This window comes from Chiloscyllium plagiosum, chromosome 7 (genome assembly GCF_004010195.1).
Source record: "Chiloscyllium plagiosum isolate BGI_BamShark_2017 chromosome 7, ASM401019v2, whole genome shotgun sequence".
NCBI lineage: Eukaryota > Metazoa > Chordata > Chondrichthyes > Orectolobiformes > Hemiscylliidae > Chiloscyllium > Chiloscyllium plagiosum.
Window position 1 is genome coordinate 117,870,305 of NC_057716.1, and position 7,725 is coordinate 117,878,029.

Here is a 7,725-nt window from a genome sequence, read left to right on the forward strand (position 1 = left end):
GAAAAATTAGATAGAATATTATCCGATGTCACTGAAACTATCAAAGCAACTTCCAAAAGCAATTACAGGTCCATAAATTGAATTGTGACTGGCAGATACTGCACACTTCCCGATATGTAGCTATCTTGTTTGGATTTATCTTGCTGGTTGTGCACAGAATATATTGGGCAATTTTCCATATTGTCAGGTAGTTGCCAGTGTTATGGTTGTACAGGTATAGCTTGGCTAGGGAAACGGCTAGTTGTGGAGCATAAGTCTTCAGTTTTACTGTTGGAAGTGCGGCAAACCCGCCAATGATTACAGAAGCAGATTGGAAGATCCAGACTGCATGCATGCATAACCCCAGTGGCCTAATGGGTAAGGCATTAGCCTCTGGTGCCAGGGATTGTGGGTTCAAGTCCCACCTGGGGTGCTGTGGGCACTTGTGTTGCAAAGCATTTCTGGATTGTTGTCACAACTTGTGGCAGCATGTTTTTCTTCTAACTTTGTGGCCAATGTCAATATCTCATGAGCAGCACCTTTCTCTGCTGCTTGTTGGATGTGGTTCCAATCAAGTGGGCTGTTTTGTCCTGGATGGTGTCAAGCTTCTTGAGTGTTGTTGGATCTGCACCCACCCAGACATAGTGCAATGTTATCCCAACACACAGGGAACACTGTCATTGCTGCAGTTTCCACAACAATGGAATCAAATAAATGTGTGTCATGAAAGGATGCTATCTGGCCCACTCTGGCCCACTCTGGCCCACTCTGGCCCACTCTGGCCCAAGCTGTTTAACCTGATCGCACTTTCCAATTCCAGCTCTAACACAAAATGGACGTGATGCTTCAAGTACTTAAGCTCTTCTATAACAGTTACAACACTGGCATGAGCTGGTTGGTCTGAATGACATCTTTCTATGCCGTACATTCAGAGGCCATCCAATCATCGCCAACCATTCGTTAGTCTCTCAGATCGTTCAGTCAAATATCCAAGATGTGGTGACATCGAGACTGGGGGCAGAGAAAACAAGGTACACAGGAGCAAAGAACTACTAAGTCACTGTGACAAGGTAAAATTGTAGGAAAACTGTGGCAAATTGGTCTTGGCATGGTAAATATTCAGCCACCCATTTTGCATCAGACAGGGACATTTTTGATATGGCCAACAGCTAGAAGGAATGGGAGTCCAAAGTGGAAATTTAGAAGAACATTGGCAGAAATGGAGAATTCTGCCCCTGATTGGATGGGCTCGTCACGTTAAGTTTGGAACAGAAGAGGCTGAGTGTACTCTGAGTGTACGGCACGGAAAGAGGTCATTCAGCCCAACCAGTTCATGCAGGTATTTCATAGATGCATTAAGACCACAAGGAGGTTTTTTTCTTTACCAGCCTGGTTAGGTGTGCTAACACAGCTTAGGCTCTAGAACTAGCCGTTCCCCAAGCTAAGCTGCACCTGTACACCCGTAACACTGGCAACTACCTGACAAAGTGGTAGCAAGGTAAATCCAAACTAGATAATTACTACCATATCGGGCAATATGCAGCATTCTGCCAGTCACAATTCAATTTATGGATGTGTAATTGCTTTTGCTAAAACCAAGAGGATCTAAGCAAGTGGATCAGAAGAATTGGTTTCCCATGCCTGGACATTGTCCAGATCTTGTTGCAATTGAACATGGCCTGCTTCAGTGTCTGAGGAGTCATGAATGGTGCTGAACACTGTGCAATTATCAGCAAACATCCCCAGTTCTGACCTAATGATGGAGGGAAGGTCATGGATGAAGCAGCTGAAGGTAGTTGGACCGAGAACACCACACTGATGGACTCCTGCAGAGATGTCCTGAAGCTGAGATGACTGACCCTCCAGTGACCACAACTGTCTATCTGTGTGCCAGGTATGACTCCAACTGGTGGACTCCAACTGGTCCCCAATACCCATTGATTTTAGTTTAGCTAGGATTCATTGATGCCACACTCATTTGAATGCAGCCTTGATGTCGAGGGCTGTCACTCTCACCTCACCTCTGGAATTCAGCTCATTTGTCCATGTTTGAACCAAGGCTGTCATGAGGTCAGGAGCTGAGTGGCTCCAGTGGAACCTAAACTGGGTGTCACCGAACAGGTTATTGCTGAACAGGAGCTGCTTGATAGTTGATGAACCTTCCATCATTTTACTGATGATCAAGAGCAGACCAATGAGGTGGGAATTAGCCAGGTTGGATTTGTCCTGCTTTTTACGTACAGAACATACCTGGGCAGTTTTCCACATTTTTGGATAGATGCCAATGTTGTAACTGTTATTGAAGTACTTGAAGCATCACGTCCTTATTGTGTTGGAGCTGGAATTGTAAAGTGCGATCAGGTTCGACAGCCTATTTCTGTCTGTATAACCAGAGTGGCTAAATAGCCTCCTTTCATGACATACATTTATTTAATTCCATTTGTTGTGGAAATTGCAGCAGTGACAGTGTTCCCTGTGTGTTGGGATAACATTGCTCTATGCCTGGGTGGATGCAGCTCCAACAACACTCAAAAAGCTTGATAGGATCCAGGATAAAACAGCCCACTTGATTGGAGTCACATCCAGCAAGTAGCAGTGAAAGATGCTGCTCAGAAGGTATTGTGATTGGTCACTCACTTACAAGAAAAGCTTGCTGTCATAAGTTGTGACAACAATCCAGTGATGCTTTACAACATCCCATGCTTGGCAAGTACCCTAGCACCCCAGGTGGGACTTGAACCCACAATCCCTGGCTCCGGAGGCCAGTGCCTTATCCATTAGGCCACTGGGGCTATGCACAAGCTGTGTCTGGATCCTGTAATCTGTTCATATAATCATTGGAGGGTTTGCCGCACATCCAACAATAAAACTGAAGACTTATGCTCCAGAACTAGCCGTTCCCCTAGCCAAGCTGCACCTGTACAACCATAACACTGGCAATGTGGTAGCAAGGTAAATCCAAACTAGATAATTACTACCATATCGGGCAATGTGCAGTATTCTGCCAGTCACAATTCAATTTATGGATGTGTAATTGCTTTTGGAAGTCACTTTGATAGTTTCAGTGACATCGGATAATATTCTATCTAACTTTTCAAGCAACTCCAATTTATTCAATTTGATGATTTTCAAATTCTGAATTATTCTCTAATTATTCTGACATTTTGTTCCATCCCTAATTCTTTCGCCACTATAAATATGCCTCTCCCTGTCTATCCTCGCTGTCATAATTTTGCTTTAATATATTAGCATGATATACTCACTTTTATTTCTTTTGTCTGGATAATTCACTGCATAGTTCATCTTTTATTTGTTTTATTTGTGTGCAAACTTGCAATGCCTGTGAAATTTCCTACAAATGTGTTCATCTGGGATAGTTCACCTGTCATTGACTTCCCACATACTGCAGGATGTACGTTCCGCACAGTGTAGCTATCCTGCCATTCTGTAACTTTAGATGCTTTTTTTAACAATAAGAATAGTGCAGTAACTTATCAGTACTTGCCAATCACCTTCTGAAGAAATCTCTGATTGAAGGATGCAAGAAAACTTAACTTCTGTTAACCCTAAGAATAATGTGCAGTTAACTGGTAAATTAAGAAAGAAGACTAAACTTTAGATAAAAATTACCCCATAAGACTCTGATATGCACAAACTCTCGGTACACACCAAGGTATATTCGTCAGAGTCTTTGTCAGATTTATTACAGTCCAAACAAGACCTGATCCTTTTCAGATAGTGAGTGAAGCAGAAATCCGCACAGACCATACCTAAGAAGCGAGTATTGAACTTTGCACAAGAGACTAGCAGAATCTATTCAATTCTCAAGGTGCAAAACCACATAAGGCACATATGCTAAGTAAATGCAATAAATCTGGTGATTCTGCAATGTGGTCCTTACCAATGCTGTGGAGCAAAGAAACCTCACGGGAGTGAACAGTGCCCAGCAATTAAACCAGATTTTTTGCACGTAAAACCTTGATTCACTTTCAGAAAGCATGCCAAAGTAGGACACAGCCTCAGAAAAACTACAAGCCCAGGAACTACCCAAAAAAAAGGCAATCAGGGTAAAAGAAAATCTCTAGCAGAAGATAAGCCCGAAGGTTTCCGAGGGAGAATAAGTGACTCAGAATTAGCATGTTGGGCGAGCTGACCTTTATGGAGAAAGTGAGGACTGCAGATGCTGGAGACCAGAGTTGAAAAATGTGGTGCTGGAAAAACACAGCAGGCCAGGCAGCATCCGAGGAGCAGGAGAATCGACGTTTCAGGCAAAAGATTCCTGAAGAAGGGCTTATGCCCGAAATGTCGATTCTCCTGTTCCTCGGATGCTGCCTGGCCTGCTGTGTTTTTCCAGCACCACATTTTTCAAGCTGACCTTTATGTCAACTGACAGCTCACAAATTTCAAGTTAAACACCACAGCAGCTGTCACAATATTTGGGAACGAAATGGGATGATTGGGCGCAGCCATTTGGGCGCTAGGAAAAAAATGTTGCTTGATTCATCATCATTCAAAGGTAGAACTTTAAAAAGTTTTAAACCTGTAACTTTATTGAAAAATAAAAACATTAAATCTATTAATCACTAAAAACTGTAACGTAGCTTTATTTAATTCATTTAGCAATTATGAGCAAGGCTCCTCAAGTACTCGATAACATCCATGTTTTCAAATCTAAGAACAATTTCATGTATTCTTCTATCTCAGTCTCCATACTTTTTTAGTTTCTGTGGTGGTTCATGCCCAGCTAGTAACCCTTTGTAATATTCATCTCTACCTTTCTGTACTTTACACAGGCCATCTATTAATTTCCATATAGTGGGATGTTGCATGCTAAGTTCATATTGTAATCGACAGTGGGCTGCTTCTGCATGGTTGTTTGTGCGGTCCTCCCCATTTAATGTTCTCTGATGAAGGTTCTAAATCTCATGGAGAAATAGAGGAGTTCATCTTCCATTTCCTCTACTGTTCTGACGACCAACATATGTATCTTCAAACCAATTAAGTAAATAGAACATAGAACATAGAACATTACAGCGCAGTACAGGCCCTTCGGCCCTCGATGTTGCGCCGCCCTGTAATACTTAATCTGAAGCGCATCCCACCTACAGTATTCCATGTATGTCCATATGCCTGTCCAATGACGACTTAAATGCACTTAAACTTGATGAATCTACTACCGTTGCAGACAAAGCATTCCATACCCTTACTACTATCTGAGTAAAGAAACTACCACTGGCATTGGGTGGCATGGTGGGACAGTGGTTAGCACTGCTGCCTCACAGTGCTAGAGATCTGGGTTCAATTCCTGATTCAGGTGACTGACTGTGGAGTTTGCATGTTTTTTTTTAGATTAGATTAGATTACAGTGTAGAAACAGGCCCTTCGGCCCAACAAGTCCACACTGACCCGCCGAAGCGAAACCCACCCATACCCCTACATTTACCCCTTACCTAACACTACGGGCAATTTAGTATGGCCAATTCACCTGACCCTGCACATCTTTGTGATGTGGGAGGAAACCGGAGCACCCGGAGGAAACCCACGCAGACACGGGGAGAACGTGCAAACTCCACACAGTCAGTCGCCTGAGGCGGGAATTGAACCCGGGTCTCTGGCGCTGTGAGGCAGCAGTGCTAACCACTGTGCCACCGTGCCGCCCACTCCCCGTGTCTGCGTGGGTTTCCTCCCACAGTCCAGAGATGTGCAGGTGAATTGGCCATGCTAAATTGCCCGTAGTGTTAGGTGTAGGGGAATGGGTGGGTTGTGATTCGGTGGGTCGGTGTGGACTTGTTGGGCCGAAGGGGCTGTTTCCACACTGTAAGTAATCTAATCCAATCTGTTTTATACCTATCTCCCCTCTCTTTAAAGTTGTGTCCCCTCGTATTTGCCATCCCCAAACTTGGAAAAAGGCTCTCCCTGTCCACCCTATCTAACCCTCTGATTATCTTGTATGTCTCTATTAAGTCACCTCTCAACCTTCTTCTCTCTAACAAGAACAGCCTCAAGTTCCTCAGCCTTTCCTCATAAGTCATTCCTTCCATACCAGTCAACATCCTAGTAAATCTCCTCTGCACCCTTTCCAAAGCTTCCACATCCTTCTTGTTAGCACTGTTGCCTCACAGCGCCAGAGACCCGGGTTCAATTCCCGCCTCAGGCGACTGACTGTGCGGAGTTTGCACGTTCTCCCCGTGTCTGCGTGGGTTTCCTCCGGGTGCTCCGGTTTCCTCCCACAGTCCAAAGATGTGCAGGTCAGGTGAATTGGCCATGCTAAATTGCCCGTAGTGTTAGGTAAAGGGGTAAATGTAGGGGTATGGGTGGGTTGCGCTTCGGCGGGTCGGTGGGGACTTGTTGGGCCGAAGGGCCTGTTTCCACACTGTAATCTAATCTAATCTAATAATGCAGTGACCAGAACTGTACACAATACTCCAAGTGTGGCCGTACCAGAGCTTTGTACAGCTGCAGCATAACCTCCTGGTTCCGGAACTCAATCCCTCTATTAATAAAGGCCAAAACACTGTATGCCTTCTTAACAACCCTGTCAATCTGGGTGGCAACTTTCAGGGATCTGTATACATGGACACCGATATCTCTCTGCTCATCTGCATTCCCAAGAATCTTACCATTAGCCCAGTACTTTGCATTCCAATTGCTCCAGCCAAAGTGTATCACCTCACACTTGTCCACATTAAACTCCATTTGCCACCTCTCAGCCCAGCTCTGCATCCTATCTATGTCTCTATACTACATCCTTCGTCACTAACCAAATCTTGAAATTCTTGTGGCAGTTCGGTCGCTAGAGGATCCAAATATTCATTGATCTTGTTCAAAGGTACAAAGGCACAAAGGCAAGGGCAATAATCATTCTAGCTTTTAACCCGAAATCAGGATCAGTGTTATACAAACTAGTGAACCCCAATCCAGCTAAATGTTTTTGCATATTTTGAGCTAAATGAAAAAACATTCTTTAATTTGAATATCAGGGAATATGTCCTTCATAGCACTGTGCACAGCTTGTTCAAAATCGCAGATGATTGAAGGGGTTTCAAATTGGGTTCCATTTCTTTCAATATCATGAATAAAACGATTAAAAAAATATAAAAAGATGGCAAAAGAACGAAACACTTGTGGCAGCGCACCTGCAGTTAACTCAACTGAGGCTAAGGACTAACTGTAGCCTGAGCAAACAGCTAAACGAGGAGAGAGCTAGTTTTCCTGTTTCCAAATATGGATGAGCTCAATTTATACAAAGGAATACAAAGGAAGTGCAACTAGCAACATATCTATTGGTCTTTTCGAGGCTGCATGCTCAACTACTATATACAAAAACACTTAGTACAAAAAAATGCATACAATTATTTGCAAGCATTTAAAAAGAATAGGGGGGGGAAGAGGAGGGGGTGTGGCACTACTAATCAGAGAGGGTATCAACAGCTACCGAAGCTTCCATTGTCGAGGAAGATCTGCCTACCGAGTCAGTATGGGTGGAAATTAGGAACAGCAAGGGAGCAGTCGCCTTGTTAGGGGTTTACTACAGGCCCCCCAATAGCAGCAGGGAGGTTGAAGAAAGCATAGGTTGGCAGATTTAGGAAAAATGTGGACGTGGTAGGGTTGTTGTAATGGGTGACTTTAACTTTCCCAATATTGATTGGAACCTCCTTTGAGCAGAAGATTTGAATGGAGCTGTTTTTGTAAGGTGTGTTCAGGAGGGTTTCCTAACTCAGTACATTGACAGGCCGACGAGGGGAG

General features: G+C 43.8%; 2 non-coding genes across 2 annotated transcripts; one reads left to right on the top strand and one right to left on the bottom strand.

Moving 5' to 3' along the window:
• The first annotated feature begins 339 nt into the window (after positions 1–339).
• Positions 340–412, top strand: trnaq-cug. The gene has a single exon. It is a non-coding gene; the product is annotated as a tRNA-Gln (tRNA).
• Positions 413–2,698: 2,286 nt separating this feature from the next.
• trnar-ccg lies at positions 2,699–2,771 on the bottom strand. Its single transcript has one exon. It is a non-coding gene; the product is annotated as a tRNA-Arg (tRNA).
• Between the last annotated feature and the right edge of the window lie 4,954 nt (positions 2,772–7,725).